The sequence below is a fragment of the Phyllobates terribilis genome, unplaced genomic scaffold (genome assembly GCF_046119375.1).
Source record: "Phyllobates terribilis strain yellow unplaced genomic scaffold, ASM4611937v1 Scaffold_5__5_contigs__length_657084704, whole genome shotgun sequence".
Taxonomy (NCBI): domain Eukaryota; kingdom Metazoa; phylum Chordata; class Amphibia; order Anura; family Dendrobatidae; genus Phyllobates; species Phyllobates terribilis.
This window is the reverse complement of record NW_027362765.1, coordinates 15,659,086-15,686,882: the sequence shown is the minus strand read 5'-3', so window position 1 is coordinate 15,686,882 and position 27,797 is coordinate 15,659,086. Positions and strand designations below refer to the sequence as shown.

Below are 27,797 nucleotides of genomic sequence, written 5' to 3'. Positions count from 1 at the left end.
ATTTTATACACAACAATAAAAGGCCACTTGCCCTTAGATACAGAGCACCACCGCAAATTCTGCTTCTACTCAAATATACTACTGTCACTATTTCATGGTCTGCAGTTACATAGAATGACTACAGACTAATGTTAGGAAACAAGAGAAGCCCTTTAAAAGGAAACTGTCTAGTAAAATATACGTTATTAGCCTGCAGATACAGGGTTAATCTGCAGGCTAATAGCGTTCTGAAGACGTGCGGCCACAACACTTAGGCCACAGATAAATTAACGTATGGCATCCAAGATGGGATATGCTAATGATGCTCGGCTCCTGCTCTACTGCGAGTGTCTGTGCTCTGTGCTCCGATCTTCTCGCATGAGAGAATTGGAGCATAGGTGAGGAGGAGGTAATTTCTCCATTTCATCCATTGCCGGTGCCCGGAGGAATTTCACAGCACTCGGTTGCAATCGCAGCATGGTGCGTTATTTTTCAGTCCGATATTGATCTGATTGGAGTTGAAAAAAAACCACACATATGAGAACAGCATCATAGATTAACATTGGACTGAATGCAATCCGATTTTTTTTTTTTATCGGCTTGCATTTATCCGATTTTAATTGCAAGTGAGAGCGAGCCCTCAGAGTTCCGCTGCCAGGAGGAAATTAAACTTCATCATCCTGGCTGACTCAGGCTTTCAGTCACAGAGGTGCTGCTGGGCGGCTTCAGTAACCGCTGTAATGCAGCGGCTTGTTACATTGCTAAAATGTCCAGGGGGTGTGTTCTGGCTGACCATGTACCTCCCCTCAGGTGACTGAACACATGACTGTGACATCATCACAGGTCCTGTGTGCACAGAAAGATATATAAATCTGGGTGGTTTTGAAACAGTTGAAGAGGCCTGGTGAGGCAAGAGGCTAGATCCCTGTGTTTGGGACGCCAGTAGCCCTGGAAGGCACGTGGCTTGGAGACCACGTCTGGGGAGCCTTAAAGCCACAGCTGTGGCAGAACAGAGCTGAAAGAAGCAGCTAAGACCCGGCAAAGGTAAAAATGGTTCTTTATATGGACATTGATGCTGTACCTTGCTGAAGTCTGTATCTGAAGCCAAGCGGGCATAGCTGCCACTGAAAGGCTCTAGGACATTACATGTGTAACATTCCTGCGAGCCACTGAGATGGACTATATTATAAGCAGTTTATGACGTGTAATAAACTGCTGGACTTTAGTTTACTGGAAAACGTTGCATGTGTGCTTTAATTGACCCGGTGAAGTGAGTGCCCCCCAACATGATCAATACCCCTACCTTACAATTGGTTAGAGAACTGCAGCCTGGTTGCTAGGGGTAACGGCACAGGATGACGAACGTGGATGCAAGCATCTTGCTGTGGCTCGGTGGGGTCACGAAGATTAAAGCATCTGGCTGTAACTTGGCGGGGTTAAGAAAATTGTCGTCGGACTCAAACCTGGTTTGCTGTGGCTCGGCGGGGCCACGAAGATTAAAGCATCTGGCTGTAACTTGGCGGGGTTACGAAAATTGTTGTCGCACTCAAACCTGGTTTGCTGTGGCTTGGTGGGGCCACGAAAATTTTTCCTGGGAGAGCGGTGTGAGCAGTACCCCCAGACGGAATGGAGAAGGGGTTAGATGACCGGCTGGAAATGCTCTTCAACAAAATAGAGTATCCTGAAGAAATGCAGAAGTTGATAAAGATGGCTGTGAAAGGAGCAGCAAATGAGACTGAAGCTGTTGAGCGATTAAAGTGCCTGCAGCAGGTATTTGAAAAACAACAGCAGGTATTTGAGAAACGACAACAGGACTTGCAGCAGGTATTTGAGAAACAACAGCAGGTATTTGAGAAACGACAACAGGACTTGGTGCAGGAACGGTAGGAGCTGTTGGCACCTTACAGAATGGTGGCAGTGGACCATTCCTTGAGTTCTCCTGTGGCGCCGGTACTATCCCAGAGTGCCCAGGGAGGTAGTAATAGATGTTGTGAACTGGGTCCTAAGACTATTGCAGGTTTCTTTGTTAAAGTACCCCCTACAGATGTGGCTGTCCAAAAGGGGGTGGAGTCTCAAAAGGGGGTGGAGCATAGAATACCAAAGTTGGTTACTGGTCGTGTGTTGGTGCCGCCTAAAAATGACAATTCGACCGTTGATAACTGGGTAGCTCCAGTAGAAGGGGTTGACGTCAAAGTGGGAGGTGACTTGTTAGTCCACAACACCAGGGGGAGTGACACAGACCACACAGCTGATGGTGACGCTACGAAAGTAGAAAGAGAGTTCAGTCAGGAGGAGTTAAACGAGGTGAGAAAGTCCCCCTCTCGTCGTCGAAGGTGCAAGGGCCACAAAAAGTTGCTCCTGTAGCCTTTGCTGAAAGGGCAGATAAAGAAAATGCAATGCTGTGCGCCTTTATTCCGAGTGTGGATCCTCCTTTAGAAGCAGAGGAGATCAGGAGGGAAGAGGAGGTGAAGTTGCCAGTAGCAACCTCCGGTGCAGTATCAGACAACAATGAAGATAAGGTGGAAGAGTTGGATGCAGTTTTGCAGATTCGTTACAAGAAGGATAATCTACTGAGACAAAAGGATCAGGATCCGACAGCCCTGAAAGAGGAAGTAGCCAATCATGACCAAGAACTGGAGGAAAGCAGTGAGGAAATCAACCAATGGAAGGAAATGTTCCAGGAAAATAAGGAGGACCTCCGCAAAACCAAGGAGGAGGTTTTGCAGTTGAAGCTTGAGAAGCAGGCGCTGAAGGATGAAGTTTCTGGACGTGATCAAGACCTAAAACAACTGCAGGAAAAATTCAATAGAGAACAAAAACAAACTAAGAGAGACTATGAGGATCTCCTCAAGGTTAAGGAAAAACTAGAGGATGATAAGGCGGATGCAGAGCACAGGCGCCAAGTGATTGAGAAGACTCTACAGGACACCCGTGATGAGAATGATGATCTCCGTAGAAAGATCTCGGGTCTGGAAGCTCAGGTGAAGGAACTGCAGACGTTCTGTGATGATCTCCAGAGGGCAGAGACGTGCCTTAAGGATAGAATCGGCAGGATGGAAGCTGAGCGGGAAAAGATGGAGGAGTCTATCGAAGAAGGGAGGTATGAAGCAAATGCCTCCTTGAATAATGCGAGCTTGGATGATTCGGTGGATGTAAGAGCCGAGATCAAGGAGCTCAAGGAGGCATTACAAGCCCATTTGAAGCAAGAGGAGCTTAAGAGACTGGCTGTCGAGAGCCGAGTGGGCGCATTGGAGACAGAGGGATCTGAGAGATTTCTGCTGATAAAAGAGCAGTTGAAGCAGGAAGAGCTTCAGAGATGGGTTGCTGAGAGGCGAGTAGCTGAGTTAGAGGAAGAAGTTGTTGAGCTCAAAGGTTTCCTGGCAAAGTACCAATCAGTGAACAAGGCCCACTTGGAGAAGGAAAAGGGCAAACAAATTACGCTTAGTCCTTTAAACCATGAGAAGGTGGACCTGAGGAGGGCTGAGAGAGTGTTAAAAGAAGATAACTGTAACGGGTCTGGGAGGCGGAACCTCTGAGCTACTATACAAGGGGGCGGTCCTTGTAAGGGAGCGGGTGGCGACCAGGCAGGCAGTCACAGCAGGTGACCGGGACAGTCTCTGGAAGAACGGGCAGGAGATCACGACAAGTGACTGGGGCAGTCTCTGGGTGAACGGGCAGATGGTCACGGCAAGTGACCGGGACAGTCTCTGGAAGAACGGGCAGGAGATCACGGCAAGTGACTGGGGCAGTCTCTGGGTGAACGGGCAGATGGTCACGGCAAGTGACCGGGACAGTCTCTGGAAGAACGGGCAGATGGTCACGGCAAGTGACCGGGGCAGTCTCAGGGTAAAGGGTTGGTACGACCTGTGGCGGCTGATGGTAGACTTGAGCTCCCAGGTGAGCAGGCGAGAGTCTCTGGATAAACGGGTGGTCACGGCATGTGACGGCGGAGCCTCCAGGAAGACCAACAGACAGGCGGCAGATGAGCGCTCCCAGGTGAGCGGGCAGAAGTCTCTGGACAGGCGGGTGGTCACAACACGTGACGGCAGAGCCTCCAGGTAGGCTAGCAGACAGGCAGCAGATGAGCGCTCCCAGGTGAGCGAGCAGGAGTCACTGGACAGGCAGGTGGTCACAGCATGTGACGGCGGAGCCTCCAGGTAGACTAGCAGGCAGGTAGCAGGTGTGTGCTCCCAGGTGAGCGGGCAAGCTGGTCCATAGACAGACTGACGGGAGTAGGAAGGCAGACCGTCGGACCTCAGGCACGCAGGCAGGTGGCTGGTGTGCGCTCCCAGGTGAGCGGGCAGGCTGGTCCTTAGACAGACTGACAGGAGTAGTAAGGCAGACCGTCGGACCTCAGACTAGCAGGCAGGTAGCGGATAATCAGGCAGGAATCTGGCAGGTAACTGGCAGGTAACTGGCAGGTAACTGGCAACGGGACCTGAGGGCTGAAGCAGAGTAGTGAACAGTGCAACAACATTGCTCGGGCACCTCCATTTTGGAGGAGGTGCCTTATATATGGTGAAGTCCTCCGGCCATTGGCCGGGGACTCCTTAGGACGGCGCGCGCGGCCCCTTTAAGAGGGAGGGAGAGCGCGCGCGCGCGCCCTAAGCACAGTGGCCGGGAAGGAGCGCGCGCTGCCAGCAGAGCGGGAGGAGGACGCCGGGCACGGAGCAGGGAGGTGAGGGGAACAGCGTCCCTGCCTAGCAGAGGGCAGGGACGCCGGCGCTACAGTACCCCCCCCTTTAGGCCCCCCCTTTTTTTAGGCCAGACAGAAATTTAGCAAGGATAAGAGGGGCATGGATGTTCTCCCGGGGCTCCCACGTTCTCTCCTCAGGACCAAACCCCTTCCAATCTACTAGAAAAAAGGTCTTTCCTCTTACCCTTTTGGTGGCAAGAATGTTCTCTACCTCAAACTCGTCCTCAGCAGAAACCGGAGCAGGAGGCGTACCTGTAGACTTGGAAAAAGAGTTAAGTACCACAGGTTTGAGGAGAGATACATGGAAGGAGTTAGGGATCCGTAAGTTGGCCGGGAGTTTCAATTTATAGGCCACCGGGTTGATCTGACTGATGACCTCCAGAGGACCGATGAACCGAGGCCCTAACTTGTAAGAAGGTATCTTGAGCCGGACATATTTAGATGAGAGCCAGACTTTATCTCCGGGACGAAATTGTGGAGGATCCAGGCGTTTTTTGTCAGCGTGTCTTTTCATCCGTTCGGACGACTGAAGGAGTGCGGATCGGGTACTCTCCCAAATGGAGGAAAATTTGCTAACTAGAGATTCCGCAGCCGGGTTGTCCACAGAGGTGGAGACAGGAAAAGGAATCCGAGGATGCTGACCGAAGACTACAAAAAACGGGGATTTGGAGGAGGATTCGCTCTCGTGATTGTTATAAGAGAACTCGGCCCATGGTAGGAGATCCACCCAGTCAGAATGATGGGCATTAACGAAGTGCCGGAGGTAACTGGTCAGGTTCTGATTGATCCGCTCCACTTGACCATTGGACTGTGGGTGGTAAGCGGAAGAGAAGTCCAGGGTGACATCTAGCAGTTTACAAGTGGCTCTCCAGAAGCGTGAGGTGAACTGTACCCCACGATCCGACACGATGTGGAGGGGCAGGCCATGAAGACGAAAGATGTGATGAATAAAGTCTTTAGCTAGCTCGGGTGCAGACGGGAGGCCTGGCAGGGGAACGAAATGAGCCATCTTGGAGAAGCGGTCAGCGACCACCCAAATGACCGTACAACCGGCAGAGACTGGGAGGTCTGTTATAAAGTCCATTGCTATATGCTGCCAGGGGGCAGCAGGTACTGGGAGCGGAAGGAGGCGACCGGCTGGCAGATGTCTCGGAACCTTGTTGCGGGCGCAGGACACACAGGCAGAAACAAAGTCTATTACGTCCTTGTGCAGGGTAGGCCACCAGTAGTGCCGGGTAATAAGCTGGAGGGTCTTTTCTGACCGGCATGGCCAGCTAGTTTAGACGAGTGACCCCAGTGAAGGATCTTCTCCCGATCAGGTACTGATACGAACGTCTTTCCGGGAGGGAGACGATTTAGACTCACGGGAGCCACCTGCATTACTCTGGCGGGATCGATGATGTGTTTCGGATCTTCCTCGAGATCAGACACCAGAAAGGATCGAGACAAGGCGTCCGCCTTGACGTTTTTGTCAGCCGGGCGAAAATGAAGAACAAAATCAAAGCGAGCAAAAAACAAGGACCACCGGGCTTGGCGCGGGTTAAGTCTCTGGGCATGCTGGAGGTAAGCCAAGTTCTTGTGGTCAGTGTAAATTATTACCGGGTGAAGAGCCCCCTCGAGCAGGTAACGCCACTCCTCCAATGCCAGCTTGATGGCCAATAACTCTCGGTCTCCTATGGAATAATTGCGCTCAGAGGAGGAGAAGAGTTTAGAGAAGAAGCCGCAAGTTACCATCCTCCCGGAAGATGATTTTTGAGTAAGTACCGCTCCGGCTCCAGAGGAGGAGGCGTCAACTTCCAGGAAGAACTGCTTGTTGCCGTCCGGGCGATGCAGCACCGGGGCGGAAGAGAAGGCCTGTTTTAAGGAAAGAAAGGCCTCCTCTGCTTCGGGCGGCCACTCTTTGGGATTAGTACCCTTACGGGTGAGCGCGGAAATTGGGGCAGTCCGGGAAGAGAAGTGTGGTATGAAGAGGCGGTAGTAGTTGGCGAAGCCCAGGAACCGCTGAATGGCCTTCAACCCCTCCGGTCGGGGCCATTTCTCGATGGCAGACAGTTTCTCTGGATCCATTCGTAGGCCGGTCTGAGAAATAATGTAGCCCAAAAACGGAAGCGAGGTCTGCTCAAAGAGGCACTTCTCGTATTTAGCGAAGAGGTGATTCTGCCTGAGCCTGAGCAGGACCTGACGAACGTCCCTCCGGTGAGTCTGGAGATCCGGAGAGAAGACCAAGATGTCGTCCAGATACACCACTACGCAGGAGTAGAGAAGGTCCCGGAAGATGTCATTGACCAACTCTTGAAAGACGGCAGGAGCGTTACAGAGACCAAAGGGCATTACCAGATATTCATAGTGGCCGTCCCGGGTGTTGAATGCCGTCTTCCATTCATCCCCCTGACGGATACGAACCAGGTTGTAAGCCCCACGGAGGTCCAGTTTGGTGAAGATTCTAGCCCCTCTCAGACGATCAAATAACTCCGGAATGAGCGGAAGGGGGTACTTATTTTTCACCGTGATCTGGTTAAGGCCTCTATAGTCTATACAGGGACGGAGAGAGCCGTCCTTCTTTTTTACGAAGAAGAAGCCTGCTCCCGCCGGGGAGGTAGACTTCCGGATGAATCCCCTGGCCAGATTCTCCTCAATATATTCGGACATCGACCGGGTCTCAGCAGCGGATAATGGATAAATACGCCCACGGGGAGGAGTAGTACCGGGTAACAAGTCGATAGGGCAGTCGTATGGTCTATGAGGGGGTAGTGTCTCTGCTTCCTTTTTATTAAAGACATCAGCATAAGACCAATAAGGAATCAGAAGTCCAGGTAGATTAGCTGGGGTAGGAGAAGGACGGACGGGATGGACGGGAACCAGACAGGTCTTATGGCAGTCCTGTCCCCAGCGAAGGACTTCTCCGGTCTGCCAGTCAAGCACGGGTGCATGTCTCTGGAGCCAAGGTAGACCTAGCAGGAGGGCATGAGAGAGTCCAGGCAGAACATGAAAGGAGATACTCTCAGAATGCAGCATTCCCACCTGCAGAGTAATGGATTCGGTGATGAGTTGGATGGGGCGTGGTAAGAGACCCCCATCCACGGCAGCAACAGACAAGGGTACAGCCAGAGGTTTGGTGGGGATGCGGTACTTCTCTACCAGGGACTGTGAAATAAGATTCCCGGCTGCTCCAGAGTCCAGTTGGGCTAGTTCGAAATAACGGTTCTCCCCGCAGACGATTGAAACTGACAGCAGCAGAGATGGAGAGGATTTATTCTTGTCTAGGTCGACCTCTCTGAGCGAACCTAGACACAGGCGTTTCCCGACCTCTCTGGGCAGGCACGGATCCGGTGCTCCTTACTGCCACAGTAGAAGCAGCTCCCCTCGGCACGGCGTAAGTCCTGACGGGTTTTGACCATCTTGGTCTGGTCGACCTGCATAGGCTCAGGAGAGTGTACCTGGGGAGAGACGGAGGGAGTGACGGGTTTCTGAAAAGTAGGAGCTAGACGTGGAAACCTCCTCTCACGGGTGACCTCTTGGGCACGCTCCTGGAACCGTAGGTCAATCCGGGTGGCAAGAGTTATTAGGTCATCGAGAGTGGTAGGAACGTCCCGACCGGCAAGTTCATCTTTAATACGGCCGGACAGACCCTCCCAGAAGACGGATACCAAAGCGTCGTTATCCCAGGCCAGCTCCGAGGCAAGGGTACGGAACCGTATGGCATATTGGCCCACGGTGAGACTTCCCTGACGGAGGCGTAGCAGAGACGATGCGGATGAGGTCTTCCGTCCGGGTTCGTCGAAGACTTTCCGGAAAGCCGTGAGGAAGGCAGGCAAGTCGGACACCAGGGGGTCTCCTCTCTCCCATAGAGGATTTAGCCAGGCCAGGGCCTCCCCGGTGAGATGGGACATGATGAAGGCAATTTTGGCCCGGTCGGAGTTAAACTGGTGGGACAATAGTTCAAAGTGCAGGGTGCACTGATTAATGAAGCCCCGAGCCTGGGCGGAGTCGCCTCCGAAGCGAGGAGGTGCAGAAAGCCGGGGTCCGGGGTAGGATACCATGGTATTGGTGGGCAGCGGAGCTGCCGGGTTGTGAGTCATGGCACTGGCGGAGGTTGCTGGCGGAGCAGTCAGAGTGTCCAGGCGAGAATTGACATTCCGCAGGTGACCCAGGATGGACTCCTGTTGGGACCTCTGACGGGACAGTTCATGACAGAGGTCCGAGACCGAGGGAGCTTGGGTGCCACCGGGTTCCATGGCCCGAGCAAACTGTAACGGGTCTGGGAGGCGGAACCTCTGAGCTACTATACAAGGGGGCGGTCCTTGTAAGGGAGCGGGTGGCGACCAGGCAGGCAGTCACAGCAGGTGACCGGGACAGTCTCTGGAAGAACGGGCAGGAGATCACGACAAGTGACTGGGGCAGTCTCTGGGTGAACGGGCAGATGGTCACGGCAAGTGACCGGGACAGTCTCTGGAAGAACGGGCAGGAGATCACGGCAAGTGACTGGGGCAGTCTCTGGGTGAACGGGCAGATGGTCACGGCAAGTGACCGGGACAGTCTCTGGAAGAACGGGCAGATGGTCACGGCAAGTGACCGGGGCAATCTCAGGGTAAAGGGTTGGTACGACCTGTGGCGGCTGATGGTAGACTTGAGCTCCCAGGTGAGCAGGCGAGAGTCTCTGGATAAACGGGTGGTCACGGCATGTGACGGCGGAGCCTCCAGGAAGACCAACAGACAGGCGGCAGATGAGCGCTCCCAGGTGAGCGGGCAGAAGTCTCTGGATAGGCGGGTGGTCACAACACGTGACGGCAGAGCCTCCAGGTAGGCTAGCAGACAGGCAGCAGATGAGCGCTCCCAGGTGAGCGAGCAGGAGTCACTGGACAGGCAGGTGGTCACAGCATGTGACGGCGGAGCCTCCAGGTAGACTAGCAGGCAGGTAGCAGGTGTGTGCTCCCAGGTGAGCGGGCAAGCTGGTCCATAGACAGACTGACGGGAGTAGGAAGGCAGACCGTCGGACCTCAGGCACGCAGGCAGGTGGCTGGTGTGCGCTCCCAGGTGAGCGGGCAGGCTGGTCCTTAGACAGACTGACAGGAGTAGTAAGGCAGACCGTCGGACCTCAGACTAGCAGGCAGGTAGCGGATAATCAGGCAGGAATCTGGCAGGTAACTGGCAGGTAACTGGCAACGGGACCTGAGGGCTGAAGCAGAGTAGTGAACAGTGCAACAACATTGCTCGGGCACCTCCATTTTGGAGGAGGTGCCTTATATATGGTGAAGTCCTCCGGCCATTGGCCGGGGACTCCTTAGGACGGCGCGCGCGGCCCCTTTAAGAGGGAGGGAGAGCGCGCGCGCGCCCTAAGCACAGTGGCCGGGAAGGAGCGCGCGCTGCCAGCAGAGCGGGAGGAGGACGCCGGGCACGGAGCAGGGAGGTGAGGGGAACAGCGTCCCTGCCTAGCAGAGGGCAGGGACGCCGGCGCTACAATAACTATGGAATGGAAGTTGTCAAGATGAGAATTTTTGAGTTCATAGCTGTGAGGCAGCTCAGAGGAAGCATACAGGGTGAAGAAGCTGAAAGTCAGTTGTCCCTGAAACCTGAGCCGGATAATTGTCTGGAAACCACTGGTGAGACAGAAACGTCTCGGTACAAGTGCCTCATAGATGTACCCGAAGATTTGAGAGAAGACTGCACCAGAGAGTCAATGCATGAAGAGTTTAAGAAGGCCGTGGGAGCCTATAAGGTGTACTCGACCTCAGAAGCTAAACAGCTGGTGGTCCTGTCCACAAACTAAGTCACAGTGAAGAGGGTGGCTATCCTAAGTGACATGAACTGGCGATGTGTTCGCACGAAGTGGTTTGTCCGGTTGAAGACGGAACAAGCCATTAGACAACTGGAACTCATGAGAAAAGCTCAAAGACCGCTGGAAGAGTTATCCGGGTGCCTCATGCTCTGGTAAGAAAGCTCATTGGGAGAAATGGTCGAACCATGCAAATGATGGTAAAGAAGTCTGGTGTGATGAAAGTAAGCAGTCCACGTGATCGTCAGGACTGGATACCAGATGAAGACGGCATGGTGTCATTCTCCGCTGTAGGAACGGAAGAAAATCTTGCATATATACGCATGCTGATGGAGTACCGAGTGACCTACCTGCGGGAGTTAGAACAGTTGAATCTCGCCAGACTGCGAGTGGAAAGACAGCATCGCCTGAGCAGCAGAAGATGGCAGCCATCTAGAAATTGTGAGACCAGAAAGAGAAAGGGCCCTTCAAATAATAGAACGGCTACAGTAGAAGTTAGAGACCTTCCAAGATGTCCTGAAGATAGTGGGCGTGGATTTAGAGGTAGTGAGAGGTAACTCAGGTCTGAGAGGCCCATACAAACGACCCAATAGAGTACGGGACAGTACGGAGTCGGACCGGACCTTAGATACAAGGGCATGTGAGTCACACTGCTGTATTGACCGCTGGGAGCGGAGGAGGTCTGACAAGGTTACGACTGACCGCTGGGAGCGGGGGAGGTCTGACAGGGTTACGACCCGGAAATGTGACTTGACGAAGTCAGTGACAATGACTGATGGTAGGTCCCTAAGGAATGGGCTACTGTTGATGACTAATGTTCCAGGGGCTGAGCAGTGCAATTGTCAAGTACATGGTCTCTGTGTGAACTGTAGGTTATAATGTGATTGTGTATATTATGTGTTCAACCCCACAAGTTTGAACAAGGGGGGGGGGATATGTAATGCAGCAGCTTGTTACATTGCTAAAATGTCCAGGGGGTGTGTTCTGGCTGACCGTGCACCTCCCCTCAGGTGACTGATCACATGACTGTGACATCAGCACAGGTCCCGTGTGCACAGAAGGATATATAAATCCGGGTGGTTTTGAAACAGTTGGAGAGGCCTGGTGAGGCAAAAGGCTGGATCCCTGTGTTTGGGACGCCAGTAGCCCTGGAAGGCACGTGGCTTGGAGACCACGGCTGGGGAGCCTTAAAGCCACAGCTGTGGCAGAACAGAGCTGAGAGAAGCAGCTAAGACCCGGCAAAGGTAAAAATGGTTCTTTATATGGACATTGATGCTGTACCTTGCTGAAGTCTGTATCTGAAGCCAAGCGGGCATAGCTGCCACTGAAAGGCTCTAGGACATTACATGTGTAACATTCCTGCGAGCCACTGAGATGGACTATGTTATAAGCAGTTTATGACGTGTAATAAATTGCTAGACTTTAGTTTACTGGAAAACGTTGCATGTGTGCTTTAATTGACCCGGTGAAGTGAGTGCCCCCCAACATGATCAATACTGCTACCTTACACCGCTCAGTGCATAGTGAGCGGCAGCTGTAATTGCGCCCCTGCACAGACTGACAGCCGGCTCTAATGCTGAGCGGGCTGTCAGTACCGGGGCACGGCTACATCCAGGATTTGTCTCTCGCAGCCATGCTGCTGTTAACTAGACAACCCCATCTCAATCCGTATGTTTTCCCCTTGTAAAATAGCAACACTTATACTCACCACCGATGGCATACCAATGTACAACATCGGCAGGGATTATAAGTGTTTTTATTTTACAGGAGGGAAACCTAAAGACTGAGGTGTGGTTGTCTGCGTAGTGGAAACCCCTTTAAAGGGAACCTGTCATGTCGAATAATACTACTAACCTGCAGATGTAGGGTTAATCTGCAGAGTAATAGTGTTAGAAAGGTGCTCGACCGCTGTACTGACAGTGCAGCTCATGGAAAAAAAATTGACTTTATTCATCCCAGGAATGTTTGGCTTTCATTCATACAGCTGGCTGTGCAATGATGCACTGCATCGGGAACTATCAGTCAAAGTGCCAGGGCATGCTTACAGGCTGTAAGCTATGTGGGGGCTCATACTGTATCAAGGGAGTTGTGTGGGGGGCTCATACTATATATAGGGGCTATATGGGGGATAGTGCCTGGTCCTGTGAGCTGTTCTCCTCATTGCAGTCCGACTTATGGTCTCCAATTCTTGTCCTGATTGAAGGATTTCCCTGATCAATCCCTGAATGACCAAAAGAGGGAAGAAGGGATGTATGTATGTATGTATATACATACAGATAAAGTGAGGGGTCGCTTCACTGTCAAAATATTAGGGTGCTCTGAAGCAATGTGTTACTAAAATATCAAAAGAACTCCGGCACTCCAATGTAGATGCAAAAGAATTTATTCTTTATTTGAAAAAAAACCCATAGGAGATGCATAGGCCAACGTTTCGACCTTACATGGTCTTTTTCAGGGCCTTTTCTTAAACATAAACAAAATGATAAACATTAGAAATACAGTTATAAATCCAAAACATAAGCAAATAGACGATCATGGTCCATATATGTCAAGAGAGTAAATAAACGTATTAGCTTTATAATTAAGCATAAAATATAATTAATTGGTGTGGTATCCAAGGGTAAAAATAACATACATGATGTATATATAGGGTTTTATTCAATAGTATTTAGGAACTAGCATGAGAAATTGATATACATAATATATTAACCGGTTCAGGACCGCCCACTGTACATAAACGTCGGCGCTGCCTGGGCTCTGTGCCGCGCCGACGTTTAAAAACGGTGGGTGGTCCCGCAGCGCTCAGGACCCCCAGGGTCCTGCTAGCGCTGCGGTACCAGTTCAGAGCGATAGCTCTGACATGTGGCATCATGGGGACCTGATTGGATCAGGTCCCCATGATGTTAACCTGTTCCTATCTTCTAGATGCCGCGATCCATAGCGATCGCGGCATTTAAAAGATAGGGACAGCCGGTGGTCGGCGATCGGGACCCCCCACATACCTGTCAGCGGCGGGGATCCCGGTGCTGTGACCTCTGACATCATCGAGACCTGATTGGCTCAGGTCTCGATGATGTCAGCGTCACAACAGCCAATCAGAGAGATCACCAGGGAAGTTTGTTTTAGCAACAAACTTTCCCGGGCGATCTGCCTGATAAATGCAGTTTCTCCTCCGATCTCAGTGAGAGAGCAGAGGAGAAACAGTGTGACAAGAGCTGTCAGCCTTGCCACTGTGAAAGTAAAAAAAAAAAAATAAATAAAAAAGAAAGTAAGAGTTAGGGTTAGTGAGTCTGTCAGATCAGTCAGTCCTGTCAGATCAGTCCAGTCAGATCTGTCAGTCAGTCAGTCCTGTCAGATCAGTCCTGTCAGATCTGTCAGTCAGATCTGTCAGATCTGTCAGTCAGTCAGTCCTGTCAGATCTGTCAGTCAGTCCTGTCAGTCCTGTCAGATCTGTCAGTCAGTCAGTCCTGTCAGATCTGTCAGTCAGTCCTGTCAGATCTGTCAGTCCTGTCAGATCTGTCAGTCAGTCAGTCCTGTCAGATCTGTCAGTCAGTCAGTCCTGTCAGATCTGTCAGTCAGTCAGTCCTGTCAGATCTGTCAGTCCTGTCAGATCTGTCAGTCAGTCAGATCTGTCAGTCAGTCAGTCCCGTCAGATCTGTCAGTCCTGTCAGATCTGTCAGTCAGTCAGTCCTGTCAGATCTGTCAGTCAGTCAGATCTGTCAGTCAGTCAGTCCTGTCAGATCTGTCAGTAAGTCAGTCCTGTCAGATCAGTCAGTCAGTCCTGTCACATCAGTCAGTCAGTCCTGTCAGATCAGTCCGGTCAGTCCAGTCCGGTCCCGTCCTTTCAGTCCGGTCCGTTCAGTCCAGTCAAAAAATATAAAAATAAAATGGCCCGTCAGACTTATACCGCAGAGGAGGTGTATGCCCTGCTGTGTTCTGACACTGATGACAGCGCAATCTCAGATGGAGATATGGATTTTGAGGGCTTTAGTAGCGGCGACACTGAGAGCCCAGAAATGAGCAGTGATTCTGTTCCATCCTCAAGCCCAAGGACCAGTACAGCAATAGGGGCAAATAGCGCTACTGGAGAAACGTCTCCAAATCAGGGAACACTGCCCAGTACAAGCGCTGTCCCTGCTACTAGTGAATTGGCGCACGCCAGTGTACAAGGGGCGTTGCCACATGATCTAGCATTTCCCAGATGGGAGGCTTCAGATTCGGCTGCTCCATTCAGCCCTGATTTCAACGCCATTCCTGGTATAAATGTGGAGGTGGAAGATTTTGGACCAATTCATTTTTTTAATTTGTTTTTTACAGACAGCTTGCTAGAGCATATTGTCGTGCAAACAAATTTATACGCGTCCCAATTCATAAGCCAGAATCCCCGATCTTACTATGCTAGGGCAAATTTATGGACACCAACTAATGTCCCGGAAATAAAAAAAATTTTAGGACTTACATTTGCCATGGGGCTTGTTAAAAAACCGAGCATTCGATCCTACTGGTCCAACCACCCTGTTCAAGCCACCCCTATGTTTTCAGTCATTCTGCCTAGGACCCGTTATGAAATGCTCATGCGGTTTTGGCATTTTAACGACAATAGTCAATGCCTGCCCAGAAATGCCCCAGAACATGACAGGTTATATAAAATTAGACCCATCATTGAAAATTTGTCAGAAAAATTCTTAAGCCTCTACACCCCAACACAAAATATTTCTATAGACGAGTCCCTTGTAAAATTCAAAGGAAGACTGCACCTCAAGCAATTTATCCCATCTAAAAGGGCAAGGTTTGGAATAAAGCTCTATAAAATGTGCGAAAGTTCAACCGGATACACATCCGCTTTTCGCATATATGAGGTGAAAGATAGCCAACTAAACCCACCAGGATGCCCTACTTATCTGGGGACATCTGGAAAAATTGTTTGGGAGCTGATAAGTCAATTTTTTCAAAAAGGCTACAATCTATATGTGGACAATTATTACACCAGCATACCCCTATTTAAAAGTCTGGTTGAACACAACATCGGGGCTTGTGGGACCATCCGTAAAAACCGTCAGGGGTTTCCACAACCATTGGTCAACCAAAAGTTTCAAAAGGGGCAGTCAGGGGCTGTACGCAACGGAGAGCTGCTTGCCCTGAAATATAGGGATAAGAGGGATATTTTTGTCCTCAGCTGGATCCACACAGATGCCACAAGGGCCACTGTAGAACTAGGATCCACCACTCCGAAGCAAAAACCTGTGTCAGTCATTGACTACAACAAACACATGGGGGGTGTGGACCTTGCAGACCAGGTTCTACAGCCATACCAGGTATCAAGAAAGTCCTATACCTGGTATAAAAAGTTGGTTATTTATTTGTTTCAGGTGGCCACATACAATTCTTTTGTGTTGTACAAAAAAGCAGGAAATTCAGATCCTTTTCTTGATTATCAAGAAAAGGTAATTGAAAATCTTGTCTTTCAAAGTGTTAGCCCCGCTCATCCATTAGAATCTGAGGATGTGAAAAGACTCACTGAGCGACATTTTATTGCACTTATTCCAGCAACGGAAACAAGAAGGAACCCCCAGAAAAGATGTCGTGTATGTACTAAGAGAGGAATGAGGCGTGATACCCGCTACTATTGCCCACAATGCCCATCATTGCCAGCCTTATGCGTCACTGACTGCTTTAAAATCTTCCACACAGAACCACGTTTTTAAACTGTAAAAATGTATCCCAATTTGTCATTCAAACATTTGGTTCATTTAGTGAATGACACATTCGAGTAGAGCTCACTTAATTTCCAGGGGGGGTTCTCCGGAATCTAAACCTTCCATTGCGTGCTTGTTTCTGGAAATCATCCATTGAGTTAAAATGGTCACTAAACCCATAGATGAATTCCCAGAGGGGTTTCATTTCCAAAATGGGGTCACTTCAGGGGGGATTCTTTAGCTCTGGTACTCTGAAAAGTGCCAGAACAGCATAATCCCCCCTGAAGTGACCCCATTATAGAAATGACACCTCTGTGGGAATTCATCTATGGGTTTAGTGACCATTTACCTATCTACTTATTTTCCCACCACTAGATTAATTTATACAGAGGAGTAGATTGTAAAATTCGGTCACTTGTTGTGGGTTTCCTCTGTTTAGGCACCTCAGGGGCTCTCCAAATGCAACATGGCGTCCGCTATCCATTCCAGTCAAATTTCCATTCCAAAAGTCAAATGGCGCTCCTTACCTTCCAAGCCATGCCGTGCGCCCAAACAGTGGCTTTGCACCACATATGGGGTATCAGCGTGCTCAGGAGAAATTGCACAACACATTTTGGGGTCCATTTTTTCTGGCTGCCCTTGTGAAAATTAAAAATTTGAGGCTAAATTAGCAGTTTTGTGTTAAAAATGTGTTTTTTTATTTTCACACTTCAACATTATAAAATTCTGTGAAGCCCCTGGGGGTTCAAGGTGCTCACCACACATCTAGATAAGTTCCTTGAGGGGTCTAGTTTCCAAAATGGGGTCACTTGTTGGGGGTTTCCTCTGTTTAGCCACCTCAGGGGCTCTCCAAATGCAACATGGCGTCCGCTATCCATTCCAGTCAAATTTCCATTCCAAAAGTCAAATGGCGCTCCTTACCTTCCAAGCCATGCCGTGCGCCCAAACAGTGGCTTTGCACCACATATGGGGTATCAGTGTGCTCAGGAGAAATTGCACAACACATTTTGGGGTCCATTTTTTCTGGCTGCCCTTGTGAAAATTAAAAATTTGAGGTTAAAGTAGCAGTTTTGTGAAAAAAAGTTAAATGTTCATTGTTTTCTTCCACATTCCAAAAATTCCTGTGAAGCACCTGAAGGGTTAATAAACTTCTTGAATGTGGTTTTGAGCACCTTGAGGGGTGCAGTTTTTAGAATGGTATCACTTTTGGGTATTTTCTGTCATAAATGCTCCTCAAAGTCACTTCAAATAAGATGTGGTCCCTAAAAAAAATGTTTTTGTAAATTTTGTTGTAAAAATGAGAAATCGCTGGTCAACTTTTAACCCTTATAGCTTCCTAACAAAAAAAATTTTGGTTCCAAAATTGTGCTGATGTAAAGTAGACATGTGGGAAATGTTATTCATTAACTATTTTGTGTGACATATCTCTCTGATTAAAGGGCATGAAAATTCAAAGTTGAAAATTGCAAAATTTTCAAAATTTTCGCCAAATTTCCGATTTTTTCACAATCAAACGCAAGTGATATCAAAGAAATTTTACCACTATCATGAAGTACAATATGTCACAAAAAAACAATCTCAGAATCAGGGGGATCCGTTGAAGCGTTCCAGAGTAATTACCTCATAAAGTGACAGTGGTCAGAATTGAAAAAATTGGCCCGGTCACGAAGGCAAAAACAGGCTCTGGTGCGAAGTGGTTAAGGGCTTTGCTCAGTAATATTTAGGGACTGATATGAAGTCACTGGTAGCCCAGTATTTTCATGCTGCGTTTTTGAAAAAAAAGGAGGGGGGGGGGTTCCAAGTAGGGAGAGAGGAGAGAAGGAGTCTTAATTGTACACAAAGGAGGCCTTATAAATGACAGGCACATGTGAAAACAGAATTGGACAAAGGCAAACATACATAGGCAATGAAAAAAACAGTGAGAACACACTATTTATAAACATACCTGGTAGATGGGGATAAATGCTTGGCATGTGTAGCGGTGGGATGCCGTGCGGTGTAGCAGGAGTGAAACCCCATCCTTCTTATACCCGGTGCAATGATTAATGTCGTGTGCGCGGTGATACCGCTAATGCATATCCGGTCATGCGCAGTGCGAACATGTGGACTTCCGGTGCGCGTGCTGGAACGCAGAAGAGAGCAGTAAGACGCAAGGAAGTTCCTGATATGCGCAGTAAATGCGCTGCGCTGAGAAACGCTAGTGGACATTATTATACAGTATTACAGAAAAGAATCCAAATAATGTACTAGAGGTATTGCAGTCCAAATGTGCCACATCTAAAGGGAAATAAATGATTTGGAGGATATAGATATTGTGTCCACTGTAGAGGAAAGGACGTTAGCAAAGAGGTTTTCCTATATGCGGATTAGGGAATCCTGAAAAATTGTATATTGTAATTCAATTCTGAGGTAACAGAGTACTTTAGTTAGAGACCTAAAAAAACAAAAAGGAGACAATCAGTGGCATCCAATTTCACTGTCATATTAAACCACCTTGCAACGTTGTAGAGGATCGATTTAGTTATTCAAATTGTACTTCATATTCCCTATTGAGTCCTTTTGGAGTAAGGGTCTGCAAGGTATGTATCCAATATAGCTCACGTTTCTTGAGTTGTTGGATCCGATGTATATACATACATATATATATATATATATATATATATATATATATATATATATATTATAGGGTAGTCCATAGTAATGTGACTGAGGTATATGGATATTTTGTGGTATTATTTGCACTGTCATTGACCATCCATTTATGATCTAGAGCAGTGGTCCCCAACCTTTTTTGCACCAGGGACCGGCTTGAAGCAAGATCATTTTTCCATGGCCCAGCAAGGAGGGGGTGGGGTGGGCGGGGCTTTGGTCATATGGGGGCGGGGTAATGGAGGGATTTGGAGTTTAGTGCATACTTATCATATAGTGTAGACCAGGTCCCCGCCAGGAGCTATGCCAGGAGCCCCACATAATGTGCTGTGCCAGGAGCCGCATCACTGAGGCCCCATCACGCCCTGCAGCAGGACAGGGCAGCTGCATTTACTTCATCCCAGGGGCGGACACAGACTGTAGTGGGCCCCTGTGCAAGAAATTTTTTGGGGCCCCCCCCGCCCTTCATAAGGCAACAAAGTTATGTAAACATAACCCCCCCCATGTGCATCTCTCACCCCCCCATGTGCAGCTCACCCCCCGTGCATCTCTCATCCCCCTCTGTGCATCTCTCACCCCCCCGTGCATCTCTCATCCACCCCCCGTGCATCTCTCATCCCCCTCCGTGCATCTCTCATCCCCCTCCGTGCATCTCTCATCCCCCTCCGTGCATCTCTCACCCCCCCCGTGCATCTCTCATCCACCCCCCGTGCATCTCTCACCCCCCCGTGCATCTCTCATCCCCCCCGTGCATCTCTCATCCCCCCGTGCATCTCTCATCTCTCCCCTCCCCCCCATGTGCATTTCTCATCTCTCCCCTCCCCCCATGTGCATCTCTCATCTCTCCCCTCCCCCCATGTGCATCTCTCATATCTCCCCTCCCCCCATGTGCATCTCTCCCCTGCCCCCCATGTGCATCTCTCATCTCTCCCCCCCCCCCCATGTGGATCTCTCATCTCTCCCCTCCCCCATGTGCATCTCTCATCTCTCCCCTCCCCCCATGTGCATCTCCCATTCCCCCCACTCCTAGTTAATTGTATTTAAAAAAAAATAAAACTTGTTATACTTACCCCCATGCGATCCCTGCAGAATCCTGGCGCTCGTCCAAATCGCTGACACCAGGTTCTCCTGCCTTCCGGTCATGTGACGGCGCCGTCACATGACCGGAAGTCAGAGGAATTATGAGATATCCTGGACCCGGCGCTTTGCATGGGGCCGGGGGCCCCATGAGGAGAGAGACGCACAAGAGGGGGGCTCCGAGGGGGCTCCTACCGGCCGGGCCCCATACTGGAGTCAGACAAGTCATGCCCTGATGGCGGCCCTGCTGGAGGCTGGAGGGGCCCCCTCTCCCTCGGGGCCCCCGTTCAATGAACCGGCTGCACGGGCGGTAGTTCCGCCCCTGCTTCATCCTGCTTCAGGACCTGTGGTGACATCACAGTTATGTACCTTGATGTCATCACAGGTCCTCTACAGGTCTACCCTGCGGGAGTCTAGAACAGCGGGCAGCATCCACCCCACACAGTGTGCTCTGAGCCACCGCAGACCAGAGCACACTGTCAATGTTTAGTGATTGTCTGTGGCGGTGCCGCGGACCGGCTGAAAAACCCCAACGGCCCGGTCCTGGTCCGCGGACCGGCGGTTGGGGACCTCTGATCTAGAGGGTTAGTCTTTGTTTGATTGTTAGACAAGCTCATCATATATGCTTCTTTTAGACTTTGTTAGGCTTTTTTTTTCTGGTCAGATTGTTGAATAATATTGATGATATACTGTATATACCCCTCAGCCAACTAGTATCTATATTGTATATAGTACAGACCAAAAGTTTGGACACACCTTCTCATTTAAAGATTTTTCTGTATTTTCTTGACTATGAAAATTATACATTCACACTGAAGGCATCAAAACTATGAATTAACACATGTGGAATTATATACTTAACAAAAAAGTGTGAAACAACTGAAAATATGTCTTATATTCTAGGTTCTTCAAAGTAGCCACCTTTTGCTTTGATGACTGCTTTGTACACACTGTGTAAACTCCGCTGTTAGGAAGGGAATTGTAAAGGGCAAAACTCATCCCCATCTCCCCTAATTTCTGCTCTTATTTTTTAAATCACTGTTTTCCTGTGCAAATTTGGGTGCATTTATGTCTTTATATATTGGGTTTTCAAACTAAATAACGATAATTTTTTAAGATTTTTTTTGTTATGGTTCACATGTATAAGGGCCCCATAGGTTGATTGCCTAGGTTGTTGATTGTGGGCGCTATGAGGGAGCTCATCTATAACATAATCGGCTAAGCGTCCCTCTGTCTGAAGCCTTTATAGTCTGCGCATGCGCGACGCACAGTCTGGCTCCAGACAGAAGAACGCTTGAAGCCGTTACAGGTAAAAGGAGTGTATGGCGCCAGAGATAGCGGTATGCATAGACACTGAACGCATACCACGATCTCCGGTGCCATAATTACATACTTACCTGACCGGGAGGAGCGTTGCCGCGGCGCCTCTCTTCGCCAGAGACCGGGGCAGGAGTGAGGTGTCGGATCGGTGCATGCGCATAGCGCTATCCAGCACCATTTTACTGAAGACACATTTGCAGTGTGTCTTCAGCAAAATGGCGCCGGACAACACGGTGCTCCGGCGCCGCACTCCTCCCCCGGCCTCCAGCAGAACAAGACACAGCAGCGCTGGAGCACAGGGAAGAAAGGTGAGTATAACTGTTTATTTTTTTGCATGTGTGTACAGCGTGAAAGGGATGAGGGGGCAACACATACCAGGATTGTGGGGTGAGGGGACCATGCATACCAGGATTGGGGGGTGAGGGGTGCCATGCATACCAGAATAGGGATGAAGGGTACCATACATACCAGGATAGGAATGCGGGGTACCATGCATACCAGGATGAGGGATTGGGTGCCATGCATTCCAGGATGAGGGGTACCATACATACTAGAATAGGGATGAGAGGTACCATACATACCAGGATAGGGATGAAGGGTACCATGTATTCCAGGATTAGGGTTGAGGGGTACCATGTATACCAGGATTGGGGATGAGGAGCCCATGCATACCAGGATAGGAATGAGAAGTGCCATGCATACCAGGATAGGAATGCGGGGTACCATGCATACCAGGATGAGGGATTGGGTGCCATGCATTCCAGGATGAGGGGTACCATACATACTAGAATAGGGATGAGGGGTACCATACATACCAGGATAGGGATGAAGGGTACCATGTATTCCAGGATTAGGGATGAGGGGTACCATGTATTCCAGGATTAGGGATGAGGGGTACCATGTATTCCAGGATTAGGGATGAGGGGCTCATGCATACCAGGATAGGGATGAGAAGTGCCATGCATACCAGGATAGGAATGCGGCGTACAATGCATACCAGGATGAGGGATTGGGTGCCATGCATTCCAGGATGAGGGGTACCATACATACTAGAATAGGGATGAGGGGTACCATAAATACCAGGATAGGGATGAAGGGTACCATGTATTCCAGGATTAGGGATGAGGGGTACCATGTATTCCAGGATTAGGGATGAGGGGTACCATGTATACCAGGATTGGGATGAGGGGCCCATGCATACCAGGATAGGGATGAGAAGTGCCATGCATACCAGGATGGGGGTGAGGGAGCCATGCATATCAGGATTGGGGATGAGAGGTACCATGTTTACCAGGATTGGGGATGAGGGGTACCATGTATAACAGGATTGGGGATGAGGGGCCCATGCATACCAGGATAGGAATGAGGAGTGCCATGCATACCAGGACGGGGGTGAGAGAGCCATGCATATCAGGATTGGGGATGAGGGAGCTATGCATACCAGTATAGGGATGAGGAGTGCCATGCATACCAGGATGGGGATGAGGGGTGCCATGCATATCAGAATTTGGGATGAGGGAGCCATGCATACCAGGATTGGGGATGAGGGGTGCCATGCATATCAGGATTGAGGATGAGGGAGCCATGCATACCAGGATTGGGGATGAGGGAGCCATGCATACCAGGATTGGGGATGAGGGGTGCCATGCATATCAGGATTGGGGATGAGGGGTGCCATGCATACCGGGATTGGGGATGAGGGGTGCCATGCATACCAGGATTGGGGATGAGGGGTGTCATGCATACCAGGATTGGGGATGAGGAGTGCCATGCATACCGGGATTGGGGATGAGGGGTGCCATGCATACCGGGATTGGGGATGAGGGGTGCCATGCATACCGGGATTGGGGATGAGGGATGCCATGCATATCAGGATTGGGGATGAGGGGTGCAATGCATACCGGGATTGGGGATGAGGGGTGACATGCATACCAGGATTGGGGATGAGGGGTGCCATGCACACCGGGATTGGGGATGAGGGGTGCCATGCATACCAAGATTGGGGATGAGGGGTACCATGCAAACCGGGATTGGGGATGAGGGGTGCCATGCATCCTGGGATTGGGGATGAGCGGTGCCATGCATACCGGGATTGGGGATGAGTGGTGCCATGCATACCAGGATTCGGATGAGGGGCCATGCATACCAGAATAGGGATGAGGGGTACCATGCATACCAGGATTGGGGATGAGGGAGCCATGCATACCAGGATTGGGGATGAGGGAGCCATGCATACCAGGATTGGGGATGAGGGGTGCCATGCATACCAGGATTGGGGATGAGGGAGCCATGCATACCAGTACAGGGATGAGAAGTGCCATGCATACCAGGATGGGGATGAGGGGTGCCATGCATATCAGGATTTGGGTTGAGGGAGCCATGCATACCAGGATTGGGGATGAGGGGTGCAATGTATATCAGGATTGGTCATGAGGGAGCCATGCATACCAGGATTGGGGATGAGGAAGCCATGCATACCAGGATTGGGGATGAGGGGTGCCATGCATATCAGGATTGGGGATGAGGGGTGCTATGCATACTAGGATTGGGGATGAGGGGTGCCATGCATACCAAAATTGCGGATGAGGGGTGCCATGCATACCGGAATTGGGGATGAGGGGTGCCATGCATACCGGGATTGGGGATGAGGGGTGCCATGCATACCGGGATTGGGGATGAGGGGTGCCATGCATCCCGGGATTGGGGATGAGGGGTGCCATGCATACCAGGATTCGGATGAGGGGCCATGCATACCAGAATAGGGATGAGGGGTACCATACATACCAAGATAGGAATGCGGGGTACCATGCATACCAGGATGAGGGATGGGGTGCCATGCATACCAGGATGAGGGATTGGGTGCCATGCATTCGAGGATGAAGGGTATCATACATACTAGAATAGGGATGAGGGGTACCATACATATCAGGATAGGGATGAGGGGTACCATGCATGCCAGGATAGGGATGAGGGGTACCATGGGTACCAGGATTGGGGATAAGGGATACCATGTATACCAGGATTGGGGATGAGGGGCCCATGCATACCAGGATAGGGATGAGGAGTGCCATGCATACCAGGATGGGGGTTAGGGAGCCATGCATACCAGGATTGGGGATGAGGGGTACCATGTATACCTGGATTGGGGATGAGGGGCCCATGCATACCAGGATAGGGATGAGGAGTGCCATGCATACTAGGATGGGGGTGAGGGAGCCATGCATATCAGGATTGGGGATGACGGAGCCATGCACACCAGGATTGGGTATGAGGGGTACCATGCATACCAGGATTGGGGATGAGGGAGCCATGCATGCCATGATTGGGAATGAGGGAACCATGCATACCAGGATTGGGGATGAGGGGTGTCATGCATACCAGGATTGTGGATGAGGGGCCCATGCATACCAGTATAGGGATGAGGAGTGCCACGCATACCAGAATGGGGATGAGGGGTGCCAATCATATCAGGATTGGGGATGAGGGAGCCATGCATACCAGGATTGGAGATGAGGAGTGCCATGCATATCAGGATTGGGGATGAGGGAGCCATGCATACTAGGATTGGGGATGTGGGCGCCATGCATACCTGGATTGGGGATGAGGAGTGCCATGCATACCGGGATTGGGGATGAGGGGTGCCATGCATACCGGGATTGGGGATGAGGAGTGCCATGCATACCGGGATTGGGGATGAGGGGTGCCATGCATACCAGGATTCGGATGAGGGGCCATGCATACCAGGATATGGATGAGAAGTGCCATGCATACCAAGATAGGGATGAGGAGTGCCATGCATACCAGGATAGGGGTGAGGGGTGCCATGCATACCAGGATGTGGGTGAGGGGCCCATGCATACAAGGATGAGGGATACCATGCATACCAGGATTGGGGATGAGTGGTGCCACGCATACTAGGATTGGGGGTGAGGGGTGCCATGCATACCAGGATTGGGGATGAGGGGTGCCATGCCTTCCAGGATTGGGGTTGAGGGTTGCCATGCATACCAGGATTGGGGGTGAGGGGTGCCATGAATATCAGGATTGGGGGTGAGGGGTGCCATGCATACAAGGATTGGGGGTGAGGGGTGCCATGCATACCAGGATTGGGGATGAGGGGTGCCATGCATACTAGGATTGGGGTGAGGGGTACCATGCATACCAGGATTGGGGGTGAGAGGTGCCATGCATACCAGGATAGGGGATGAGGGGAGCCATGCATACCGGGATTGCGGATGAAGGGTGCCATGCATACCGGGATTGCGGATGAGGAGTGCCATGCATACCAGGATTGGGGGTGAGGGGTGCTATGCATACCAGGATTGGGGATGAGGGGTGCCATACCTTCCAGGATTGGGGTTGAGGGGTGCCATGCATACCAGCATTGGGGGTGAGAGGTGCCATGCATACCAGGATTGGGGGTGAGGGGTGCTATGCATACTAGGATTGGGGGTGAGGGGTACCATGCATACCAGGATTGGGGGTGAGAGGTGCCATGCATACCAGGATAGGGATGAGGGGTGCCATGCATACCAGGATGAGGATGAGGAGTGCCATGCATACCAGGACGGAGGTGAGAGAGCCATGCATATCAGGATTGGGGATGACGGAGCCATGCATACCAGGATTGGGGATGAGGGGTATCATGCATACCAGGATTGGGGATGAGGGAGCCATGCATACCAGGATTGGGGATGAGGGAGCCATGCAAACCAGGATTGGGGATGAGGGGTGCCATGCATACCAGGATTGGGGATGAGGGAGCCATGCATACCAGTATAGGGATGAGGAGTGCCATGCATACCAGGATGGGGATGAGGGGTGCCATGTGTTAGAACTCTCCTGTTAGGTTTTTTCTAGTTTGCTGGTCACTTGACCATTTTTGCCTATTTAATCCGGCTCCGCCCTCCTGGCCTTGCTGGACTTCATTGTATTTACTACTCTTGAGCTAGCTTGGTGCTCTGTTACCGTTCTCTGTTAGTTGTGCTAGGTCTTCGGACCTCTATGTTCTTTGTTGTGTGTTTGTCTTTGACTGCTACAATTTCTGCTAGGAGGTGTCTAACGTTATCCCAGTCCCTAGTTCTTGTAGGGATTCCTCCCTTGCATCTATAGGTCTTCGTACAGACTAGCCGAGGACTTTAGCGGGTCTGATCGCAGGATCAGGTTCCCCGTTACTTCGTAGGGATCCAGTTTAGTTCTATTGTAGGGACAGATCTCCTGTCTTTCCTTAGTGCTTGTAGCAGATCATAACAGTAAGTCCAGCCCAAAAAATTTCTCTAAGGAAAGACCTCCAGTTTCCATCATGGTCTCGGTTCAAGATTTGGCTCAACGCTTGCAGGGACTCTCTCTGGAGGTGGCCGAGCTCCAACTACACGTGAGTAGCTGTTCTGGAGCACATTTGGTAGAGCCAAAGGTACGTCTGCCTGATCTATTTTTTGGTGAACAACAAGATTTTTTTTCTTTTAAAAATGCTTGTTTATTGTATTTTCGTTTAAGACCCGGATCCTCTGGTGATGAATCACAGCGCATAGGGTTCATAATGTCACTTTTGCGCAAGGATCCTCAGGGATGGGCTTTTTCTCTCCAACCTAGTGATCCGTGCTTTAGATCAGTGGATAGTTTTTTTTCTGCTTTGGGTTTGTTGTACGATGATCCTGATCGTGTCTCATCTGCTGAGTCTGAATTGAGACGTTTGAGGCAGGGATCAGGTAATGTGAAAAAGTATTGTACTCACTTCCGTCGGTGGTCTGCCCAGGTGGGGTGGAACGATTCAGCTTTGAAAAGTTTTTTTCTTGCGGGGCTAGGTGAAAGGGTTAAAGATTTGCTGATTGCTTATCCCACACCTGGAAACTTGCAGGAGGCTATGCAATTAGCTATACGGGTGGACAGGAGACTGCGTGCAAGGGTTAATGAGAGCAAATCCTCTGCTATGTCAGCTCCGAGTCTTGAGAGGGTCTGTGCTGACAAAGTAGAGCCGATGGAGATTGGGGCGATGACACCCCGCTCTCAGGAAAAAGACCGCAGGCTTTCTGAAGGTTTGTGCTTCTATTGCGGAAATTCTGGTCATTTTATTAAGAACTGTGTGCTTCGTATGAACAAAGAAAAAAAAATGGTCAGTTATGCACGTATTGCCTGTTTAAATACAAAGGGAGTATTCCTATCTGCTACTACCGCTGCTCAGGAAGAATTAATTGAATTTCGGGTATTTGTGGATTGTGGTTCTACTCTGAATGTGATTGATGGGGGATTCTTGGAAAAACTTACATTAAAACCTAAACCTTTGTCATCCCCTATTGCTGTGGTTTCTGTTGATGGCTCTCCCTTGAAGAGTGTTACTCACAAGGTCTGTGAGTTTCCCCTCACTATTAATGGTGTTCATCAAGAGAATTTGGATTTGGTAGTATTAAATAATTTGCCTTCTCCAGTAATATTGGCGTTGCCCTGGTTAAAATTGCATAATCCTGTACTGGATTGGTCTACCAATGAAATTAAGTCCTGGAGCCCTAAATGTTATGACAAGTGTTGTAACGGACGTATTGCTGCGGTGGAAAAAGGGGAATTACCTGTACCTATTCAGGATTTTTGGAGAGTTTTTTCTGAGGAGGAG

General features: G+C 50.1%; 1 protein-coding gene across 1 annotated transcript in view; it reads left to right on the top strand.

The window, feature by feature from the left end:
- Window positions 1-851: 851 nt before the first annotated feature.
- The window catches only part of LOC141270514 (uncharacterized), an 87,139-nt gene continuing 60,193 nt past the window's right edge, over window positions 852-27,797 (top strand). The window contains exon 1 of the mRNA XM_073680532.1: window positions 852-1,023. The gene's annotated coding sequence lies outside the window, so the exon portion shown is untranslated. The remainder of the gene's footprint in view (window positions 1,024-27,797) is intronic.